The 25,616-nt window shown below is 37.5% G+C and overlaps 1 protein-coding gene across 2 annotated transcripts in view; it reads left to right on the plus strand.

Annotated features, from left to right (window-relative positions):
• Nucleotides 1-5,649: 5,649 nt before the first annotated feature.
• RNF19A (ring finger protein 19A, RBR E3 ubiquitin protein ligase) overlaps nucleotides 5,650-25,616 on the plus strand; it is a 55,063-nt gene continuing 35,096 nt past the window's right edge. Inside the window, exon 1 of one of the 2 annotated variants that reach the window (XM_045560395.1) lies at nucleotides 5,650-5,941. The gene's annotated coding sequence lies outside the window, so the exon portion shown is untranslated. Of the gene's footprint in view, nucleotides 5,942-10,451; nucleotides 11,737-25,616 lie in introns of those variants that run through there. The other variant, XM_045560396.1, reaches the window with a different exon arrangement.

The following is a 25,616-nucleotide window of genomic DNA, read 5'->3' on the forward strand; positions in this document are numbered from 1 at the left end:
CCCGGGCAAGGTTCTCGGGTCCCAGGAGAGGGGTCCAAGGAGTTGCCCTGCCCATAAGTCTTGTGTGGGCTTATATGTGTTTTAGAGCTGGGGGATGGGGGTCTTTCGGTTCTGTTATGGTTTTAGGGTGGGTATTGAGAACTAGGAGGGGCTGGTGGTATGTATGGATTTCAGGAATGAAGACCCTTATCAGGGTAATCCATCCAGGTGTGGCTATTCTTTAATTTAGCTGTGCCTTGCAGGCATTGTTTTCGGCAGGTCTCATGGGCTTCTTCTTTTTTCATTAGGGAGGGGAGGGGTGCCCACCACCAGCCTTACAGTAACAAATCTGTGTAGCCCCTGTAAGAATAAATGCTAATTTTTCTCATATTTGCATTATTTTTTAAAACAAAAGAAATGAGATGTTATAAACAGAATGGAAGCCCATGTTGTACCTTCCCATACCCCAATTCCTGACCTCCCCCAGTTAACAGTTATTCTGAAAGTTTTACCTGTCTGGTTCACATTTTCATACTTTTACTATATAAATATAAATGCATAAATAGTATATTCTATTGTTTTATGTTTTCAAACATAGTTTTTACTAAACAAAATATTTACATAAATGATTTTGTACTGAATGTATGATTTTATAGGCTTAAAAAAAACTCAATATTGTTTTCAAGATCTACCCATGTTGATACATGGAAATTTAGTTCATTCATTTATTTTTATTTTTATTTTACCATACACATCCATCAGAAAAAAATTCATTCATTTAAACTGCGAGATAAATGAGCATTTTTATACATATCTCTTTTTTTACATGCAGGAGAGTATATACCTAGGGTACATACCTAGAGTATTTCCCTAGAGTATATACTAGGGGTGGGGGAGCTGTGGCCTGGAGGCCTTCTAGATCCTTAAGTGCAGCCCTTTGATTGAATCCAAATTTTACAAAACAAATCCTTTTATTTTTAATACGTTTTTGTTCATCTTTTATATTTTTATTTTATTTTTTAAATGAACACATTTAAAATAGCAAAGAATAAAATTAAGTTTCAACAAAATAATCCTTCCAGACTGACTGACACAATTAAAACATTAGTAAGCCGTAAAGACTAAATTGACAGCTGCTATGCTCATGATTTAGTTCTAACTTCCCCACCTGTCTGACGCCACTACCACAGGAGGCTGGTTGGCTAGAATTTATGGGGGTCGAGTGCACCAGACTATTATCAGCTTTTGAAAACAGTGCACTGTGTTTCTGTTTGAAGTGGAATTTGTGAATAGTAGCACAGCTCAACTGTATTTTTTAATTCTGTCTGATTAACAGCTCATGATGTCAAAGAAGACCAAGATAACGCTGAAGGAAGAAAACAGATTTTTTTTTAATAAGGATTGGGAATTGCAATATTATCTTGTTTCTGCTAAAGATAAGATGATTTGCTTGCTTTGTGATACTGCAATAGCAATATTAAAGAAATTCAGTACTCATCAGCATTATAACACTTATAAGGACCACAAATATTTTAAATTAGAGGGAGAGGCACAAAAGATTGTATTGCAGAAATTAAAAGATGAAAAGCAAAAGCAAAGATAGTTCTTTCAAGCAGCAATAAGACCTGGAAATAATGCCACTGAAGCAATTTATAAAGTGGCTTGTATACTTGGGGGGAAAGGGAAGCTGAATCCTTCAGTGATGTAGAAATTGTGAAAGAATTTATTGTGGAAGTTGTAGGATGCTTAGACCCCGATAACATTTCAAAGTACAAACAACTGCCTCTTTCAAGGAGAACATAATGATCAGCAGCAAGAATTAGGCTTCAACTTAACAGAACAACTTCATGCAATACTTCAAGAGGAAAATATATATTATTCAATCGCTTTGGATGAATCAACTGATACTGCTGACTCAGTGAATTATTAACAGATCCAGATGCTCTCATTTCTTTTCATTGTATCCTGCATCGGCAAAATCTCTGTGCTAAACCTTCTATTTTAAGTGACACTTTGCAACAAGTTGTAAGTATTGTTAACTATATGCCTGCAAATGCAACACGACTTCATCAGTTTCGTAACATGCTAAAGTTGAAGGATGAGGTATTCAGGGTGGATTTGCAGTATCATTCTAAAGTGCATTGGCTATCACAGGGACAGGTGTTAGTCAAAATTTTATCTCTGTGAGAACAGATGGTTCAATTTTATGAAAAACAGAATCAGCAATATGAATTATTGAAAGAAGATTTCTACAGGAATGCAGCATTTCTGTGTGATATCATGTCAAATCAAAATGACTTGAATATTTCTTTGCAAGGTAAAACTAAATCTATATATGATATGTGGCAAAAAATCCAAGCATTTCCAAAAAAGCTACCTTTTTTCAAAACACTTCTTCAAAAGGTAATTTCAGATAAACATTTTCCCCAGTTAGGAAAGGTCATTGATGAGCAGGATGATGTATGTGAATCATTTGAAGAATATGCAGCTGTTATAGACCTAATAATTGAAGAATACAATGAAAGGTTCACTGACTTTGAGAATCATGACGTCACACTCAAATGAGCATTTTAGCCTCACCTAGTTGATGTCACCAAGGCACCTAAAGAACTACAGATGGAATTGATTGAGTTCTCAGAAGATGACATTTTAAAGTCATGGTTTGATCCTAAGAAAGATCCAATTGAAATATGGACAGGCCTTCAGCAACATGCCGAAAGAATGCTTTCTTGCTCTTCAATCACTTTTTGCTGCAAATTTACATTCTCCTACTTAACCCAAATCAAGATGCCCTTAAGGGCACAAATGACTGATACCCATCTAGAGGATCAACTGAAACTGCAGACCTCCATGCTGCAACCAATTATTCAAATGCTTTCCAACAGAAAGCAGACATAAGAAGTCATTAAAAGGTTAGTTAACCTTAAAATTAACAAATAGTTTTACTTTTTTGAAATTAAGTACACAGTAATTATATTTTTACAAAATAATGTACATTTTTAAGTGTATCTATTTGAAGTTTGTTGAGTGTGGCCTCATTTGATTACAGCTAAATTAATATAGCCTTACAACATGAAAAGGTTCCTCGCCCCTGTATTGGAGTGATTTTATTTCTGTTTCCCTGCCAAGTTTATAAGCTACTTGAGGACAAGGACAATGCTTTACCACATTTGTGTCTCCCAGCACCTAGGGAAGGCAGGTCCCATGCATTGCTAAGCTTCTTTGCTTGCTTTCTTCTTTTCTCCCTTATGTGTCAGGCATTATGCTCCTTGCCTTCAACATTTAATGGGAAACACCTACAAATAATGATAATGTGGTGTTTTATACAGAAAATTATAGAGGTAAGCACAGGGTTGCTGTGGAGTCCAGGAAGGTGGGCTTGACTTAGCCTGTCAGCACCAGTGACAGTTGATAAATAAGCCAGGCACAGGAGAGGGGAGGAAGGGTTCCAGGCAGGGTAGTGAGGGTTCCAACCTCACTTTGTGGTTGCACCTACAAAGAGAACGAAAAGGGGTGTGTGTGTGTGTGTGTGTGTGTGTGTGTGTGTGAGAGAGAGAGAGAGAGAGAGAGAGAGAGAGAGAGAGAGAGAGAGAGAGAAAGAAAGAGAGAGAGAGAAGAGAAGGAAGAGAGGAGAGGAGGGAGAATTTGTGGAACTGCAAGAAGCTTAGTGTGCCTAAAGGAATTTTCACTAGGACTGTGACACCAACGGAGGGGGCTGGGGTAATGGTGAGAGAAGAGTATGAGCTCTGGAGTCAGACTGCCTGGATGGTCCAAATCCCAGCTCTGCCGCTTACTAGCTATGTAACATTGAGCAAATTACTTAACCTATTGAGCCTCAGATCCTAATTTATTAATGGGATAATAACAGTCCCCCTACCTTTGGGGACTCTTATTATAATTAAATGGCTTAATACTTTTAAAGCATTCAGAACAGTAGCTGTCATGTAGTGTGTACTCAATAAAGAGTAGTTATTATTGTAACCTCATTGTTCTCTTTCACTTCCACTTTTACACTATTTCCCATTATGGTGTATTACCACCATAATACACAGGACTTGGTGGTTAATTATGAATTGGAAATGACAGAAATGAGACTGACTGGGAAGAATCCTAGATTTCTGGCTTAGGCCTGGGTGAATAAAAGAAACAAACTTTGAGGAAAAGATAACAAATTCCATCTTGGACACCTTGAGTTTGAGGTGCCTGTGGGGATTTGAGTGGAGATGTTCGATAGGTATTCGCTTCTTAATAGATTTATGTTGGCCTTGTGAAGAGTAGGAAATCCTTCTAATATTTAGAAAGACAAGAAAACCAGAAAAGGCATCTCTGGAAAATATGACACTGTACAGAGTGTAAGACCATTCTCATTCTGCACAACTTCTTTATTCAAATCCCCTTTCAAGCCAATGCCCGATCTGTGCTGAAATATTGTTTAACATGTTGATATATTTTTAAGAAGAATTATATTATGTATGGATACCGTTCCATAAATCCATTTAACTTACTATTCTTGTACTATCTGTAGATTTAAAGCATCCCATAGATAAAATTGCTGGCAGCTTTCAAGTAGCATTTGTAAGTACATATAACAGCTTTAAAATTCCCATAAATGAAAATAAACATATCCACAGTTACTCCCTTTAAGATGTCCTGGTCAAAGATACTTAGACCTAAACTGCCTGACTTGTTCAATTTTCTAATTTATAAACATTTACTGGGTTACCAAAGATACCAAGTACAGTTTGAAAGACTGTGGCTCCGTGGTTTCTAATTTAAATTAGACACACTAAAACAAGGATTGAGAGGGCGATATATTTAGTTAAGTAACAGATGGCGAATGGACATTCTGTCCAGCATCTATCATATGTGTTTCTCAGTATTCCACAGAAGAGTGATCTAAATTTTGAAGAGAAAAACTAGGAGGAAATGAACCAGGCCCGGACTGATTGTTTATTCAACTAAGAATCTATACCAAGTCTTGTGTAGGTTAAAACATTCAAAGGGGGTATGATTGGCTTAAAAGATATGAGGGAATGGGGGGAAAAAAAGCTGTATTAAAGTAATTCAGAAGAAAGTATTAGAGATCAATAAGGACTGAAATGAAGATACTCTCCAAACTCTCACGTAGGGTGTTATTATGGCTAAGCGCTGCTCCTAGCAGCCTGTGCGAAGCCTGAGGTCTATTAAAACGAAAAGAGGGCCGCAGCGGACGTAGAGGGTGTTCCACTCTCCGGGACAGGGCATTTTCTCGCCAGAGCGGGCGAGAGCTGCAACATCCCGGCCCTTCTCGCCCTGGGATTGCCAATCCAGCAGGTGAACCGTGAGAACACAAAGGAATGACTGCCGTGCGAAATGCCAAGGGCCAAGGTCCTCAAGTCCGCGTCTCCCTCCACCTCGGGCGCAGCTCCGGCCACCCCCACCTGTTCTTGGAGGAGACGCTCTGGGAGCCGCGGAGAGGCGGGCAGGGAGGCACCTGCCTCACAGCCCAGCCCGCTCGGGGCGAAGTCCCGCGGCCGGGAGGGGCAGCAGACTGCCCTGCGCCCGGCACAGACGTGGGGTCCGCACTCTGGGCGACCCCGGGGTGGAGCGGGGCGAACGTGCGCAAGAAAACGCCCGCGTCCCAGAGCCGCCCGCGGCGGGCCGGTGGGCGTGACGCCATGACGCAGGGCACGCGGGCGGGAGGAAGAGGTGGGAGGAGGAGGCGGAGAAAGCGGGGGCTGAGGGAGGGGGAGAATGGCAATTGCGGCGCTGGTTCCTGGAGCAGCCGTCGGGCCACAACTGCGGAGGAGGAGTTCGGGAAAGCGGCCGTCGGGACCCCTCCCCTCTGCTCCCCCCGCCCCAGCTGAGAGGCCCTTGGGCGGGTCTGGCGGACCCTCCCCGTCCTTCGGCTTCTGTCGCCGCCGCTGGGAGATGGGCCTGGTCGCCCGCCGCTCTGCGCCGCAGCAGGTCTGAGGAGTTAAAGGTACGAGCGGGCACCAGAGGAGGTTGCGCCCGGGAGCGGAGGGCAGGGCGGCTCCCGTTTGTGGCCCGAAGAGCTCTGGCCCGGCCGCTGCCCTCGCGCCCCTCCCGGGACGGAAATGGATTCGGAAGTCTCTTGGGAAGGGCGCCCCCTTCCGTGCCTAGCTCGGGGCCAGGGCTGGGTCGACTCTGGGGGTCAGGCCTCGGGCTAGTTCCGGGTCCCCCACCCGGCCCAGGCGCGATCGCCTCTTGGGCCGCGCAGGCCGAAGCGGCGCGTAGGATCCGCCCCAAGCCCTGTCCTGGCCCGGGTATCGGGTGGACCCGGCGGCCGGCCCAGCAGTGTTGTGACGGGCGGAGGCGGCACTCCGCTCGAGCTCTCCCCGGCCCCTGAAGCAGGGCAGTCCTGAGGGCGGCTGCCGCGAGGAGGCGGTGGGGGCGGAGCACATTCCTGATGGGTGAAATCGCCCCTAACGGGACCAATTTCCGGGCCTCAGTGCAAATTCGGGGCTGGGGACGTTGCCCCCCAACCCCTGCTGCCTGGGGCGCTAGGGCAGGGGAGCCAGCTACCGGGGAAGGTTCATCCAGGACAACCACCACCCCCTTCTAAAGCAGAAATTACACACACGAAAAATGATGTAGAGTTGGGGTAAAGTGTGTGTTAATAGGGGTCTTCCGGAATTGTCTTCCCTGTACCTTCCCTGAACCTTCAGGGTGTTCCACAGCCTCCCCCAGCAGTAATGCCAGTGTTTTTCATTCCCAGTTTTTCCAGTCATCTCGGTTCCACTCTGCCGTTACTCTTTTTCCCCATTTCCATTAATGGGAAGAAGGAAAAGAAGTTTAGGGTTCATTAACCCCGAGACAAGGGCAGTAAATAGAAGAGAGAAGAGAGTGGTTAAGGCTATATATGGGAGAGAGAAAGGTTTAATTTTTTCCCATTGGCCCTTGGAGGTAGAAATAAAGGAACGATGCCTTACTTAATATTTACTATTCAAAATATTGCAGAATGTTCTGTTAGGTTGACGTTGGAAAGCACAGCGTTTAAGAGCCGCTACAATTTTGAAACGTACGTGTTGGCTGGAAATGCTAGTTTTAAATGTTAGTAAACAGTGGAGGCATAAAACAATCCTTTCCCTTGATCGGTGCCTTAAAATGTTTGTGATTTTTTTTTTTTTGTAAGAACATGGATGTCTTTTTTATTTTTTGTTTTGTTTCTTTTCTTAGTTTAACCTAGATTTCATTGACCCTTTTGGTCTTGCATGAAGTCTGACGGTAATGCCTAAGTTTTATTTTCAGTTTTGCTATTAGCCATTTTAATGCGCATCTTACCACTTCTGTTTATAATTCAAGCCATTACCGTATTTGCATGTTTATGCTTCTTTAACACTGACCTGTCTGAATTGAGTAGAAATGTAAATACTTCTCTATTTAGAAAATGGCGATCTTATTTTCAAATGTTCTTTCCTTGCTACGTGCAATTCCATGGTAAGGATTTAGAATTAAGTTTTGGGACTTAAACCAAATTGTGCACAAAAAAAAAACCCCACTTTTAAAATTTGTTAATGTTCTGCTTCATAATGTTCTCTTTTTTTAAATTATTGTATACAATTTAACTGAAGTTTAAATTTCATGTGTCCATGGGAAATGTTTTAATGTCATTGCAGGGTGTCTTTCTGATGAAAATTACATTTGGTAGCTGATGTTACTGTACTTTTTTAATATGTCAAGCTTCCAAGAGGATTCCAGTATATTAATTTTAAAAACAGCAACATTATTTTAGGAGTGAAAACACAACTTGGTTCTTACTATCCAAATAGTAGCTACTTGAAATATTGTTGTCTCATTTGGGGATGTCTCAAATGAGACAGTTAATCATTAGAGTTAATATAAAGAATTGTCTGTTTTACTGTCATCTAGGGTGTTGGAATTTATTTTTTAAATACTGGTGGTAATTTGTTGAATTTTTGATGTCTTTTTACTTGACTAAATAAAACCATATTATGTTTTACCTAACAAATGAGAGGCACTAAGATTAGTATCTGTTTTTAAGATACTTCACCATCTTGGTGGAAAGTAAATACACTTCCCAAATTTGAACGTAAGTAAAGTCATAAAGCAATATTTTTGCAGTTATGAATGTAAGACACTTGGGGTCACCACTCTTTTAATGGGATTGTATTTAGGATATTATTTATTATGAGGCTGTTAGATGGAATTAAATATGGGTAAAGGTAAACTTTTTTTTTTAACCATTTGAAAGAACCTCTTGTATATTATGGCAGGTCCTGATTTTATCTTAAACGTTTATTTAGATTTATCACAGTAATTCTTCAATTTCTAATTATTTCTTCCCCACTCCACTTTTTTTTTTAAACTGGAGGGCACTAAGGATTGAGAAATGTAGTTTTCTGAAATTTCCAGGAATGGGAAAACAGCAAAATATTTGTGATAACATGTAAAAAGCCCCTAGTCAAATGCTGGACACAGAGTAAGCTGGAGATAAGTTTTGTTACATTTGCATCTGAATTGCTCACTTATATCTTCTCTTTTCAGGTTATATAGGAAATGTTAGAGAATTGTTTCTTGTTTTTCTAATGCTATTAACAAGTGATGATTGTCAAATACAGACTAGTTTTATGCTAAGCATATGCTCTTTTATCTTTTTTTATTGTTTAGGCCAAGATTAGGCCACCTTGGGCTGAAGGCCAAAGTAAAGTTGAATTTCTAAATTTATATTTGGTTGCATATTGCACTGTATTTGGCAACCTAGCATATCATAGGAAAGTAGTAGTTTAATGATTGTCTGAAAGGACCTGTGATCATATATGGAGTACTTTGGCTTCATGGCTCAGGTTTGACTCCTATTTAGCAACATGTTAATCTGATTACTTATAGAGAATAGCTAAATTTTCTTTACTTAGGAAATTTTTTTCTCCAGCCAGGAGTAATTATTTTTTTTTTTTTTTGGTCTCTTTTTCTTTTTTAAAGTCATAAGATGTCAGTTCTTTGTTAACTGACAGAAGATATATAACATTGAAACAACACGTGCATAATCATACCTGTACAGCTAAAGACTGAAGGAAAATATTCCTTTGCTAAACATGTCTGTATTTCAGATGGTGGTAGATGTCAACCAAAAAAGGCAATGAAGTCATTTTGGGTGTTTAAAACTTGGGTACTTCATTTGTTTCTCAATAGCTATCATATGTCAGTGATACTTTCTGTATTAAAGTAGAAGGAATTAGCACCTTTTGATAAAATAGGTTTTGCTTGTATTGCTCTCTGTCACTGTCAAGAACACCTAAAGAATTATTTTTATTGGTAACATTTTTTGAAAGCTATGCCATTAGCCTTAAAACCATTATGTAGTCTAGTCCTATCAATGTTACCTAGTATTTTATTTTAAAAATCATTTACTAGAGAATTACTACTTGTTAATTTGTTTTAGAAGCCCTGTTTGGGAAGGTTTGTTATGTGAAAGTCTCAATAAGACAGAACTGATAAGGAGTTGTTTTAGTCCTCAAATAAGTTTGTGCATTGATTAATATGAAGCAAAACCTAGCTGAAAAATCACCCTAGTTTAAGCCCAAAAGAAACTTCAAAACTCAGTCTTTGGTCCAAAAAACAGAGCTGGCTCCATAAAGTATGTACACTTAACATTTTTAACCTCTGTCCTACTTCAGAGACCCCTGAGCATAAAAATAGCCCTGTTATGATGTGAATAGCAGGCAAGTTGCCATTTGAAGAGACTCTGGTGGAGATGAGCCATGAGGAAGGAGCCAAACTAGTTAGAAGGGAGGAGCATGAAACCAGGATAAGCTATTGGAAATGTGATAGTATTAGGCTTCCAGATAAATACTATATAGCATATTAACATAAATATTGTATCACAAAAATACTGTTATTAGTATCAATCTATTGACATATTTTGCAAATTCTAAGTCTTGGCATTTGCCCCCCAAAATGGTAAAATTTTCTACATTAAATCATTCTTGTGCATGATCACAAATGAGATAATACATGTGAAATGTGCAGTAGAAATGTAGGAGATAATGCAAACTCAGTGATGGCAGGGACCATTTTCTTTGTTCATTCTTAAGGTCTCAGCACTTAGCATGAGTAAGTATTTGCTGACAGTAATAGGTGTTGAGTAAGTATTTGCTAACTGAGTAAAAGTATCTACAATGTAAGGTATTTATTTTATACCTTTTTCTCCAGCAGCGCTGTCTAGTAGAAATATAATGTGAGCCACAAACGTTATTTAAGATTTTCTAATGCCACATTTAAAAAGTAAAAGGAAACAGGTGAAATTAATTTTCATAATATATTTTATTTAACTCAACATATCATTTATATAACCCAAAATGTTATCATTTCAGTATGTATTAATGAGTGACTTTACATTCTCTTTTATTCATACTGAACAGTATAGCTTTTATTTTGTGTGACATGTTCCTTTCCATAGAAATTCTTTGTCTTTTTGATCTTTTTGGTAGTCTTTTTCTAATTGACATGTCTTTTGAGGCCAAATACAGAATTGCATACACCATTGAATTGGAATTATTGAGTTAAATTGAAAGTCAGGGTACCTGTCTTCTCTGCTCTCAGTTTTAAATCTCCCCCAAGATGACTTTGTGCGCCACTCTCTTCCCAGTCTATAAAATGAGGGAGAATGTGCTATCATCTGTTTCATTGGATTAATATAAATTAATTATGCCTTTGAAATACCCTGAACTCCTCGGACAAGACTTACAAGAGAGAGCTTTTGATTATTAGTAACTTGTCATAACAAGGCTTGGTATAAAAACAAAAGGAAGACGTTCCCATGAGACTGTTACTTATTGAGTGTGCTGTTACCTACTACTTTGCAATCAGTTACAATGAATAAATCAATACAAGATGCTCTTGTAACATACAGACTCAGGAAAGGCGACTAGGTTGGTTCGAGCACATTTTAAACCTCTAATCTATTTAATTATTGACTGAACTAATCTGTCCTTCAGTTTTTGTTTATATGAATAAGTGGGACTTCTTAGATAGGCACTCTTGAATCAAAATCATGAAATGGATTCTTTGGAAAGAGGTGATGGGGACTGGTAAGTAGTGTGAGTGGGTAAGTGGGAAAATAAAATAACCATTTAGAAAAGCCTGTCTTCTCTGGGTTATGTGATGTATATAGCACAATGATTGTAATTCTTTTATCCAAACTGAGGGTGGCAGTGGTTACCTGGTAAGCAGTTGAGAGACTTCTGATTATATACATAGCCATATCAAATAGATGTCTCCTTACAGCTATACCCTTTAATTTTAAAACAATTTTTAAAACTATGGACAAACATTAAATATCCTTTGGCTTTTTGCATAAACATAGCACACTTTACTGATGTCCTTAGCAAAAATTTCTGGAACCATGTTTTAGTAGGTTGAATGGTAGTCCCCAAAAAGGTAAGTTCACATCCTAATCCCCAGGAACCTGTGAATGTTACCTTATTTGGGGAAAGGGTCTTTGCAGGTGTAATTAAATTGAGGACCTTGAGATACGATCATCCTGGATTAAACAAGTAGCCTCAAAATCCAGTGTCCTAATAAGGGAAAAGCAGAGGGAAATTACAGAGGAGACTGAGACACACAGAAGAGGAGGAAGCAGTGTGGCCACGGAGGCAGAAATTGGACTGATGTAGCCACAAGCCAAGGAATGCTTATAGTCACCAGAAGTTGGAGGAGGCAAAGAACAGATTCTCTCCTAGAGCCCCAGACGGGGGCATGGCCCTGCTGGATTTTGGACTTCTAGCCTCCAGAACTGTGAGAGAATAAATTTCTGTTGTCTTAAGCCACCCAGTTTGTGATAATTTGTTATAACAACCACAGGAAATTATTATACAGTCAATAGTCTTCAGTAAACCAAAGACCTGTGCTTATCTTTGTTTTATATCATGTGTTGTGACTATCAGAGATTAGATAAACCTTTCTTTAGAATTCATATGCTTTCTTAGAAATATCAGGGGAACACTCTGGGAGGCTGAGGCGGGTGGATCGTTTGAGCTCAGGAGTTTGAGACCAGCCTGAGCAAAAGCGAGACCTCGTCTCTACTAAAAAAAATAGAAAGAAATTGTATGGACAACTAAAAATATATGGAGAAAAAATTAGCCGGGCATGGTGGCGCATGCCTGTAGTCCCAGCTACTCGGGAGGCTGAGGCAGAAGGATCGCTTGAGCCCAGGAGTTTGAGGTTGCTGTGAGCTAGGCTGATGCCACAGCACTCTAGCCTGGGCAACAGAGTGAGACTCTGTCTCAAAAAAAAAAAAAAAAGAAAGAAAGAAATATCAGAGGAAGTATTTTAATAGTTTCTAGTCTCAATAGGCTTAAGAAATAGATTATATCTTGTAAGATACATTTTGTTACTTTTGCTTATGTCATTCCTTCTCTTTCTCTCCTAACTTGCCTCTTCTTTGCTCTTTACATGGTTTTTAAGATATGGTTGACATTTAGAGGAAGGGGGTGAGTAACACACTAATAGGGGTAAACTAACAGGTTTTGTCTTCCTAAAGTATAAATTCTTAAGTGGTCATCCTTCCACCTTTTCTATCTCCTTTACTGGATTCTTCTCTTGTCTCCCACATCTTAACATTGGAATGTCACAGGGCTCAATCCTTACTTTTCTGTATTTACTTCCTTGGTGATTTCATCTATGCTCATGATTTTACACATCATCCATACAACTCCCAAATTTACGTTTCTAGGCCAGACTTTTTTTCTGAACGCCAGGCTTGTCAAACAGGTGTTTGGATATATATCTCCACCTAGATATAAAAGGTATCTCAAATTTAAAGTCTGAAAATGAACTCCTGGTCTTGGCTCCTTCCTAAAACTTGTTCTTTTCATGGCCTTCCCCATTTCAGTTGATAGCAGGCAGTTTCAGCCTTCTGGTTAAACAGGCAAAAATCCTCCCTTGTAATCCATCAGGAAATCTTAACAGTTTTACCTTCAAACCATGTGTCAAAGCATATCCTCATCACCATCACTGGTGAGTCATCATCTTTCCTAGATTACTGCCAGTCTTTAAACTATTTTCTGTACTACCATCCTTGACCCCCACTTATCTATTCTTAACACCAGAATGATCCTTTTAAACTATTCAGAGTCAAACTCTGTCATATCAGAAGCCCCAAAAGTTTCCCCCTCACTTAGAATAAAAGTGAAAGTCCTTACGGTGGCCTGTATCCCCATACAACTTGGCCTCATTACGTTCTGACCTATCTCATGTATTCTTTGCGTTGCTCATTTCCTTTTGGCCACATTCTGGCCTGATATGCTATTCCTCAAACGTATCAGGCACATTCCTCCCTTAGGGCCTTTGTAATGACTATTCTCTGTGCTATGGATGCTCTCTCTCCTGATTTCCACATGGCTAACTCCTCCTTCACCTCCTTCAAGTCTCTGCTTAAATGTTACCTTTTCAATGAGACACTGATCACCCTGTTTAAAATTGTACACCACACATACACAGATCTCCTTTACTCTGCTTTTTTCCCACCTTCTAGCAAATAATCACATTAAAATATTTAGATAAAGTATTTAGAAAATTGTAAACTTCTATATAAAAACATGCAGCAATTTTTAGTAGTGCTTATTTGTAATTACTGACCTAGAATGATATGTGGAGATAAGGTAGGAGTTGGGCCTTGAAAGAGGAGGAGGACTTTAGATTAGCGGAGAAATGGAAAAGAGTATGGCAGGCAAAGACAAAAGCATAGGAAAAGTCAGGGAGGTGAAACTATGTATGTTTTGTTAGGATAGTTAACAAATAGGTCAGATGGCTAGAGTATGGGGTTTTTATGTAGAGCAGTGAGAGCCTAAGATTAGACTGTGGAGGGCTTTGAATGCCATGTAAAGCTTGAATTTTATTTTTTATCTGTGGGATACCAATGGATATTTGTAAGTAGACTTTAACAAAGAGGCTAATGTCATAATTTAGACAGCAAGTGATTAATGAAGGCCTACTCTAGGAGGTAAGATAGTAAAAAGAGCACTCAGATTTTGGCTCTGCCACATTAGCTGTGTGGATATATCTAAACTGAAGCTATGCAATAGAACTTTCTGCAGCGAAGGAAATGTTCTAGACCTGTGCTGTCCAATATGGTAGCCAGTAGCCACATATGGCTGTAGAGCAGTTGAAATGTGACTAGTGCAACTGAAGAACTGAAATTTAAATTTAATTTTGATTAATTTAAATTTAGATAGCCTCATGTGGCTAGTGGTTATATATTAGATCTAGTAGCTGTAGATTTCAGTTTTCTCACTTATACAATGTAGAAGTTAGATTAGAATATTTGTATCGCTAGAAGGATAGGTTCCACAGCCACATCAAGTTGGTACAGCCTTCTGAGAAGAACAAATAGGTACTTGGGCAGATGTACCTGTGCATGACCAGTATTTGTGAAATAGGTCCAGGGTTTGTCACCTTTTCACTCTTTGTATCTCCACGACTTATTTAAAAGATCCACTTTGTCTCTTGATGGCCTCTTTTTCAAATTAGTCTTTGGATTGATGCCTCCTGGGAGTCAATAGTTAAATATCTCATTTAATAATATGTTTTAGAATTGTAGTTAAACCAATTTCATTACTTTTGAATTCTTGATGAGAAAACCATAGCAATGATAAATTTTATGATTATTTACCTGCTATGTAATTCCTACCTAGCTTCTTCTAGTTTCTTTAGAAAGTATTCCCCTACTTGTTTTCTTTCCTTATAAAGTTAATAATATTTCCTTTGTGTTTGAGTTTTTATCTCATTTTGGGGGTACATGTTTAGAGAGAGGCTAATATGAATGCTATATATCCAAAGGAAAACAGACACGTTTTGTTTATTGTGCCTCTTGTTTCCCAAGAGATATTGTTCCTTCTGAGAATTACTTTATAATTTGAAGAAAATTTTAAAAATGGGTTCTAGGACCTCTATATACATCTCTTTTAGTTTGTATTCCACCTCGTGGTGTACATATATGTCATAAAATTACATACATACAATGATTTAGGTCACCGGAGGTCTTCCCTCCCCCTTGCCTGTTGTGTTGTTTAGGATATAGGTCCCCAGCATTTTTGGCACCAGGGACTGGTTTCATGGAAGACAATTTTTCTACGGACAAACTCACCATAATGCAAAATCTAATGCCACAACTGATCTGACAGGAGGCAGAGCCAAGGCAGTGATGCAAGCGACGAGGAGCTCTTGTAAATACAGATGAAGCTTTGCTCAGTAGTGCTCACCTCCTTCCTAACAGGCCATGGGCTGGTACCAGTCCGCGGTCTGGGGGTTGGGGACCACAGCTTTCAGAGAAAGAGGCAAATGAGCTTCCAAAATTGGAGAAACTTCCAGAAAAAGTGGTTAGGATAAAATTAGGCCAAACACTTAATATTTGTAATTGTCCAAATAGTAGAATTAGATTAATCATGAAACTTGGTAAAATTTACTTTGCCAAGATAATATTCATTCCACTGAATTTACTGAGACAGAAGAGTATACTAATACTTGAGAGAATTTGGAGACATTGTAAAAAGAACAGAAATAAAAATTATTTGTTTACCCCAGAAAATCTTAATTATCTAATTTTAACCCTGGAGTATTCTGTGTACTAAAACTGTCTATACATTTGTCTATTATTATCATGGTCTTTTAGAACTAAGGGACCTTAGACATTATCTGGTCTTAATCACTTAGTTTTCAAATATGGAAATTGAAATTCAAAAAAAGTAGACAAACTTGGTTAAGCTCTAATATTAGGTTAGCTTTGCTAGGTTAGCATTTACCTTCTGTTCATCAGCAGTAATGTGTATTTTAACCAGTTGAAGAAGAAATTTTGACAGCTAAATATCTTTTTAAAAACTTATGTGTCTCTGGGCATTTGATCATACCTGGCATTTTGCACTTTGCTTTCCCTACCATTTCCCTATTGGTATATTGCTTGTCTTTCTTATCAAAGAGGTCCTGGAATGAGCTAGCCAAAATGTTTTTAATCTTTTTATTGGGAAAATGGAATGAATAATGCTTTTTCCCTTCTGCAGCAGCTTACTTTTTGTAAAGGATTGAGTAATGAGTATTATTTGTAATGAGTCTTATTAAAACCACAAAGCACCATTCTGTTTTACCTTCCAATTGAGAATGGGCTTAAATAGGTAAATGTGGCAGGTGCATGTTTGTGAAGCTGTTTAAGAAATCAAATAGCTCTTTGGGGAGGCCTTGTGGCAGATGGGAATAGTTTATTCTGAACTTTTAGTTTTGTTTCTAGGAGATCATAGAAACTATTTTAGGATAGAACCTAAGGTAGTATATTTGGGTCTTGGTAAGCATTTATTTTCCAAAGAACTTGCTGGAAACTCATATTTGCCTACACTAATTGATCTGTGAATTATCCCTATCTCTTATCAATAAGTAGTTGAGTTGAAAATATTTATTCCATTTTTAAATTAGACCACTTGAGTTGGGTTTGTACTAGCTATATAAACATGAGAAAACTGAAAATGTTATTTATATTTACCTTTGAGAAATTCATGTACTTTAATAATATATTCCAAACTCCCAAGTGGCTAACCTGATTATATTAGAAAAGTCATTTAAAAACCAAACATTTGTTTTATTTCCAATCTATTGTGTAATAATCCTTCCAACAGTTTTATTCAGTAAATGCTTTAGATACATTTGTGCCGTCTTCTCAGATATTTATAGTATCTATAGCTAATATTCGTTAAGTGATTAATATGTGTGCCACACTTTATGCTGAATTCTTTATATGCTATTTAATCTTTAATCTGTGGACTATAGTACTGTGGCACTATCATTCCCATTTTATCATTGAAGAAAATGAGTCTCAGTAATTTAACCCAGTGTCACAAGGCTAGTTAATGTCTCAGAGGCTGAACTTGAACTCGAGATATACTGGTTCCAAAGTCCATGCTTTACTTGCTCAATAAAATATATCCTATCATTACTCTATATTTGTATAGCATTTTAAGAAGTTTTCTGCTCAACTACTATAAATTATATTACCTCATCTTGTCTCCCAACCTGTCTTGCCCACTTTATTTTTAATAATTTTGTCTGTAACAGACAGTCCCAAAATCTCACAATAAAAATTTGTTTCTCACACAACCATGTAGAGGACTCAGGTATCCAGATTCCTTCTATTTTTTGACTCTTCTGTCCCCCAAGTTCTGCTTGGAGTCTACCGCAGGAATCACTACATTTGGCTAGCCATTGAGTGAAGAGCGAGAGCTTGATGGATGTTTGAAGGGATGATTCAGAGGCCAGTCCTTGAAAGGACATACATTATTATACTCAAATTGCATTGTTTGGCCAAGACTAATCACATGACCACACCTAGCTACAAGCAGAATGGAAAATTTAGTCCTCCTTTGTGCTCAGGAGGAAAATGAAACAGGCAAGCATATAACATCATCTCTACCACAATAGCATGTTCTCTGTTTTACAGATGATACAGAGAGGTCATTATTGAACTAAAGCCATAAAACCACTTGGCAGAGATCATAGAACCTAGGTTTCGTTAGATATGTATATAATATGCTTGTGTTTCTGAGGAGACATTGAAATAATTGAAAGGCATTTAGATTGTATTTCTAGCGCCATTGCTGTCTTTCACATTACATGTTAAATGTTTTACCTTTCTGTATCTGTTACATTTTAAATAGAGATTAATTGACTTGCCTTGTAAGGAATAATCAACTTAAAAAACGTTTTCCAGTGGTGATTGCCATTTTAAGTGAAGGTGACATAAATGGCATTATAACATATGTACATATTTATAATCAGTTGCCCTTTGAATATACAATATTGATTAACCTTTATTTGTTTGATTTTTGTTTTCAATACATGTGATGGATTACTCTAGGAAGGCCATCTCTCTATGTAATATTTATTCTTGCATGATGAATCAGAGACATTTGTTTAGGGATGAAAGTTATTTTTTTAACCTTTCTCAAAATTTAACTCTTGTGAAAAGAGTTGCAGCTTCAAATCTTAATGGAATAAAAGTATTTTTTAACTGAGCTCATAATTGCCACACATATGAACATTGCACTAATAATATATGATAATTAGTGAAAGCAGAAAAGATTTACAGAAACTGATGTTACCTTTTACTGGCAAGTTAAATCTGACATTTCAGCAGTAACAGCCTTTTGTTATACTTTAGACTCCTTGGAGAATATGTTGAAAACTATGGATGTATCTTACCACTAGAATATACATATATTCACAATTTAATATATAATTTGAGATTTCATGGATTTCTTTGAAGCCAGTGTATGCATTAGTGGTTGTTTTTAATCATTTTTAATTTTTTTCTAAAAATGTACTGTGCCTATTATATTTTTATTTTAACAGGCTATATGTTAAAGAGATGTTTAATAAGTTAGAGTATTTATAGACAGTCTGTCTCCTTAATATTATTTGAGCAGCAAGAATTATGCCTAGAGAATGCGTTGCTGTCTGGTATCTGAATTTGGCAGCTTTATTAGGGGAGTAGATTTAATAGAGGAAAACACGGCATTTGCAAATTTGAGGCTGGCAAGTTAAACAAGTCTTGTAAGTAAGCATATGCATTATGAATGACATAACTTAAAAATAACTTTAAACATTTAAATGACCTTTTTGAGTAATGGCAAACTTCATTATAATGAACTTTAGTGCTTTATCTCTGTTAAGAAAAAGCCATATATGCAGATTCACACAGTTTAATTCCTCAAACTTCTTAATGATGTGGTTCAGATTTACAAAAACTCTATTTACTTTGGGTCAGAATTAACTTGTGTAGAAATATATCATTTCTAGTACATTACTTCTAGTTGTAGTCTGATCAGAGGATGGCTTATGATAATTATTCTATTTTTTGGTAGTCAGCTGTTACATTAAATGGTACATAGCCATATTTAAATTTGATGAGGTGTTGATTGCAACACTACATACAGGAGATGCTAAGGAATGACAGATACTTCCTTTCCTCAATATCTTAGAAACGTTTATTTAACACTAGAGGCAGAGCAAAGCCAAAATAGTGAGTCAAATTTTGAGGATTTCTCCCACTGTTTAGCCACAAATATTGGTTCCTGAAGTTATGCACAGTGAACTAAATGAGTATTCTCTATACTAGATCTTTTGGTTAGATAACTAGTGATTTCTTTTTGTGCAGCTTAAATTGTCTATCAGAGTGTTAGGGTGTTAAGAAAACCGTTGTCACTGTGAAAAATAGAGGTGCTGTCAAAAGTATGTATTGTCTATTGCGAAGAAACCTTTAAAATGGATTTTGATAAATATTTGGTTAGATTATGGGACTGCCATATATGCCCAAATATAAATCAAGTTTTTTTCTTTAAAAATTTAGATCCTTGCAAAGTTGTTCATGTTACTGTTTGGGAAAGAGAAGGTCTGAAATATCTGTTGAGTTCTTAGTTTAGATGTACTAATGTGACAGTTCCACAGAACAGGGACCTTGTCTATTTTGTTCACTGTTGTATATCTATCACTTAGAAGAGAATCTGGCATGTGATAGTCACGCATCTGTTAAAAGAATAAATGAATTAATACTTACACAGGTTACTTGGAGCAAAAAGGCAAAAAGTTTAACAAATGTAATTATTCCTAGAAGACCTTGCAGTTGCAGGTCTTGGATAATTTAATAAAACCTTGTAAAGATCATTTTTAAAAAAGCAGTCAAGTAAATGGTTATATGGTGGAGATCATAGATGCATACTTAAACTTATGCTAAGATTTCCTGTGACAGCATCCTATGCTAATTCAAGAATACTGTATCTCAGAGCCTAGATGAAGATATCCTTTGGAAAACTGCCAAATGTTTACAAAAAGAATTTTTTTATACATCTTTCTCTGTGTGGAAAAGCCCTTATAGCACAGGGCTACTGGAACTCAAGCAGAAAGACAGTCTTATTGGCTTGAGGTGTCAGGATGGAGTTTGGGACTATTAGAGTGGCTGGAAATTGAGTGGATAAATCCCAGAAAGGAGGGAGTTATAGTAGGATAGCCTGAAAATCTCAAATACCTAGTTGTCCCCTAAAATGTGCATGGGAGATTCTGAGGAGTTCAATGGAAAGTAATAGCTGGAAGACAGAAAAAGATGAATAGAGATTTTAGCTGCTGCCCTCTGCAAGAGAGACAGAATTTGGTGTATGATTCCCACTAAGGTAGAGGGACTTGGTTAACATTTGTAATTTCCACAGAAACACTCTAAAAGATCATAAAGCCAAGCCTTCGCCAGTTCAGGCTGATTAGCCAGTGATTTAACTGCCAGGTATAATAAAAATCATCACTCTTCAGGAAAAGATAAGAGATTCCAGAGCCTCCACAACATGTCTTCTGCAGTATCCAGTTTATAATAAGCAATTACTAGACATTTGAAAATGCAGGAAAATGTGGCTCAATGTCAAGACTTCCCCCCAAAATAGGTAGCAGACCCCGAAATTAGCAGAAGTTAGCAGACAGACTTAATATTTTTAAGGACTATAATATTTTTAAGGACTTAAAGAGGAAAATATGATCATAATGATTGAACAGATGGATAATCTCAGCAGAGAAATGGGAACTGTAAAAAAGAGCAATTAATATTCTAAAACTGAAAAGTACAATGTCTAAAATGAAAATTTCACTAGATTTAACAGAAGATTGGAGATGACAGGAGAAAGTTGGTGAATTGAAGATAGATCAATAAAAATTTGCCAGTTTAAAGAATGAAAAAAAAAGATATGAGAAATGAACAGAGCCTTGGTGGCCACTGAGACAAAATTAAGCTGTCATACAAATAATTAGAATTCCAGAAGCAGAGGACAGAGAAATACAGTAGGGTAAAAAAATTTTAAGGAAATAATTCCCCCCAAATTCCTTTAATCAGTTTAAGTCAACTTCAAACCTAAGAAGTTCAGTCAACTCCAAGCAGGATAAATAACAAGGAAAACCATACCTAGGCACATGATAATCAAACTGCTGAACATAAAAGATAGGAAGAAATGAGGCTGGGTGCAGTGCCTTACACCTGTAATCCCAGCACTTTGGGAGGCTGAGTTGGGAGGATCGCTTGAACTCAAGAGTTGGAGACCAGCCTGAGCAAGAACAAGACCCTGTCTCTAATAAAAATAGACCTGTGGCCTGCACCTGTAGTCCCAGCTATTCAGGAGGCTGAGGCAGGAGGATTGCTTGAGCCTAGGAGTTCAAGGCTGCAGTGAACTATGATTGCACCACTGCACTCCAGCCTGAGCAAAGAAAAAAAAAATGAAGGTGAAATAAGGACATTTTGTTTTTCAGGTAAACATTAAGAGAATTCATTGCTAGGAGACCTGCATACCAAGAAATGCTAAAGAGAGTTCTAGAGGCTGAAGGGAAATGACACCAAATGAAACTTGGATCCACAAGAAGGAATGAAGAGTATCAGAAAGTAAATATATCGACAAATAGGTTTCATCCTCCAAAAGGACTTTGTAATGGAAGAATTTAAAGTCCTGAAAGGATAAAGCTATCCTTTGGTAGATGTGACTAAATTAAAATTTTATACCTCTGTACTTCAGAACATCAAAAAATAAAAGGGCAAGTGTTTGGAGAAAGTAAACAGTTTTTAAAATTAAAGAGGAACATTACTATTCCAGTATAAAAATGTGCCAAAAATATGAACAAATAAAACATATAAGTAGTAAAGAGGATAGTGTATGTGAACTAATGTTTAAATTGTTTAGTAATCAAACAAATGGAAATTGAAGTACATAACTATTAAAATAAAGGATACTGGTGAGAATTCAGGGAAATAAGCACCTTTCTGGCTGGTGGGAGTGCAGACTGAAACAAAACAGTTTGGTAGTCCTTTTCAAGAGAAGTCCATACCACCTAGATAGAGGAGATTCTTATACAAAGAGGTGGCTTATCACATCAGTGGGGAATCTTGAGAAAAGATCATTATTCAATTGCTGGTGTTGAGATAACTACCTAACCATTTAGAAAATACATTTTGATCTCTACTTATTCCTAACATTAAAATAAACTGAAGGGGTTCAAAGATTTAAACATAAATAAATAAATAAACAAACAAACTAACTATAGAATTACCAGAAAAAAACATGAGAGAATTTAAAAAATATAATCTAGGAATGGGCAAGTATTTTGTAAGCCAGGTGTAGAAACCAAAAGTCACAAAGAGCAGATACGTGAATTTGAGCACATAAACAGATTTTGAAATTTTCTGCATTGGAAAACTGCCATATAATCAAATACAATTTTTTAAAAGATGTATTTGACACATGATAGCAAGGTTCTTTTATATAGAACTGGGTCTTACACATCAATAAGGAAAAGTCCTGCAGCAGGATAGGAACATGGGGTTAGTTCACAGAAAGTAAAATGTAAGTGAATTGTAATGAAAAAATACTATTAATAAAAATGTCTTTCCCATTAAAGCAAATGTTCCTCTTGGTTTCCTAATCTTAGATACAAATACGTAGCCATTAAATTCTTTCTTTTTTTTTTTTTTAATTTTAATTTTTTAATTTTTTTCTTTTTTTTGAGACAGTCTCTCTTTGTCGCCCTGGCTAGAATGCAGTGGCATCATCACAGCTCACTGCAACCTCAAACTCCTGAGCTCAGGCTCAGCCTCCCAGAGTGCTAGGATTATAGGCGTGAGCCACCACGCCCTAAAATTTTTTCTTTATTCCTCATCTTCCATCCTCTCAACATAAGCATGTGCTGAAGAAGCTAATAGCCTATTACACTTTTGTAATGTAGAACACATCATTTAAAATAGAGAATCTTTTTTCTTTGCCTTCTTTCATGACTCTTTCACTTGAGTATAGGATAGCTTCAGGCTTCAGTAGTGACCAAATTAGTGATTAGTAGAAACTGCTGGGAATTCTCTGCACCTATTCCTTCTTCACTAAAAAAAAAAAGACTTAGTCCTCTTTCTGTTCTCTTCAACAGTGCTAGTAAATATTGTTGCATGCTGCTTTTATTACATGCATATTTTAGAGGTGCTATAATACATCTAGATGTCAAACATCTAAAAAAGAAGGGAAAATTAGAAATTGTAGGTACTCTTTGCTCTTATATTTAGTATTTAGACCATCAGCACAAAATTATTGGATTTTCTACATATCTTAACCTCTTTGAGAAGTGACAGAAAAAACTTAATTTTAGCTTAATAAACAGAAGCAAAAACAGGTATTTGACCATATGATGGGATTTCCTCTCAGGAAGTAAATTTTTTTTTTTTGTCTGCAAACTTTTTGCCCAGCCCTCTCCATTTCCAGAGTACCCTCTAATGAGTCATAAGTCATTTAGGCACATGGGCGGCTGTTAGATGCTACTGAAGTGTTTATGGTTATGAGATGTTTACTGGTGCAGTATTTCAAATGTATAATTCTTGATGTTGTAGAGTATCAAGACACTTAACATGTTTTATGAATCCTGTAGCACTTGTGGGGTAAAATGTTCTTTTCACAGTTTAAAAATCTGGATGTAGTAAGTCTGTATGGCTTAATGAGGATCACAGAGCAGTAGCAACCCCAAAGCATCATTTATTTGGCCAGTATTTATTAGGCACTGCTATAAACTTCACATTATGTAAGGCACTAGGAAAATATAAGTTTATCTTACCTTTCATTTCAGCTCACATTTAGCAATGTGTCAGGCTTTGTTAGGCACTTGTAACACATGTCAGTTTCACATCATTCTCATAACATCTATTTGAAGTGAGTGGTATCATCCATATTTTGTAGTAGAGATTGCAGACTCGGGAATGTACTTTATCTAGGAAATTATAACTAAAAGTGGCTGAGCCAGGTCTGACTCCCAAATTCTCTCTTTATATATCCAATACTGCATGTTTTTTGTTTGCCCTTCCAGATCCACTCTTCATTCACCCTTCTCTAACCTGCTTTATGCCCCAGAAAGTTGACCTCAAGACTGCCTTAGAGGCAGCTGGCTTCTGATTGAATTTAGCCAATAGGAGGAACTGGTAGCATATTGGAGCACCAGAGGAGAAAGAAGCTGAATATTTATTCCTCCAGGTTCTGTTGGGCAGTCCCTTTTCAGTAATTACTCCCTCACTGCCCCTTCATTTCCAGGGGTAATAGGAGTTTCCTAAGTACATCCCTGTTTGGTTCCTTTAACCCTGCCCATTCCTGTTTAAGTGTACCCTTCAGTTATCTCTTTGAGAATGCTTGGTTTTTTTGCCAGGACCCTAAGTGATAACATACAGCTTTTCTTAAAACATGGGCTACTGTAGTCATGTACCATGTAATGACATTTCAGTTCATGATGGACTGCACATAATGATGGTCGTCCCATAAGATTATAATGGAGCTGAAAAATTCCTTTTCTGTGTATGTTTAAATATGTTTAGATATATTGATACTTACCATTGTGTTACTGTTGCTTACATTATTCAGTATAGTAACATGGTGTACAGGTTTGTAGCCTAGAAGCACCAGGCTATACCATATAGCCTAGGTGTGTGTAGTAGACTGTACCATCTAGGTTTGTGTAAGTGCATTCTGTGATGTTTGCACAATGATAAAATCACCTAATGACTCATTTCTCAGAATGTATCTCCGTCGTTAAGTGTTGCATGATTACATTCATATAGATTGAGCTTTTTTATTGTTCTTATCTATGCTGTGTTTTTAAGTTGAGTATTTGAAATCTGAGACACATTTTCATTTAAAGTAATATTGTAGGCCGGGCGCGGTGGCTCACGCCTGTAATCCTAGCACTCTGGGAGGCCGAGGCGGGTGGATTGCTCAAGGTCAGGAGTTCGAGACCAGCCTGAGCGAGACCCCGTCTCTACCAAAAATAGAAAGAAATTATCTGGCCAACTAAAAATATATATAGAAAAAATTAGCCGGGCATGGTGGCGCATGCCTGTAGTCCCAGCTACTCAGGAGGCTGAGGCAGGAGGATCCCTTAAGCCCAGGAGTTTGAGGTTGCTGTGAGCTAGGCTGACGCCACGGCACTCACTCTAGCCCGGGCAACAAAGTGAGACTCTGACTCAAAAAAAAAAAATAAAATAAAATAAAGTAATATTGTAATTGTTGGTTAGATGCTTCAGCTGTAATATTCAACTTTTGTAATTTTTACAAAGTGTAAAAAATAGCATGGTGCCAAATTAAATGTATTTTATAATGAGTCACTATAAGGTTACTACCATTTTTACTGGATCTTTGGTCCACAAAGTTTTGACACCTTTGTTTTGGGCCACTCCTATTTCTTAATTCCCCACACATAAAAAAGTAGGAATCAAGAAATCTTGACTTTAAAGAGGTATAAACACTAGGGACTGCAGAAAATTAGGGAAGTAGGTTCAGGTCTTTGTCCTTTTCAATACCAATTTTAGGTGTTCCTCTTCAATTGAAGTACATAAAAAGGTCAGGAGTGGGGCTTCTTTGCCAATGATAAAACTAATTCTCCAGCCAGATTCTTTATGTAGCAGCAATTGGCAAGAGCTCTTGGGTTACTTGCTGGAATTGTGCTAGACTGGGAAAGAGAGGGAAAAGGAGGGATGTTTCTCATGGCTTAATTAATAGGTTAACTGGAGTTTCTTATGACATTGCTGTTAGAGAAGTGTCTCTTTTATGATTTTAGATAGCTAGTTGAAAATACATAATTTACAGTCTACTTGTATT

Source organism: Lemur catta, chromosome 9 (assembly GCF_020740605.2).
Source record: "Lemur catta isolate mLemCat1 chromosome 9, mLemCat1.pri, whole genome shotgun sequence".
NCBI classification, from domain to species: Eukaryota; Metazoa; Chordata; class Mammalia; order Primates; family Lemuridae; genus Lemur; species Lemur catta.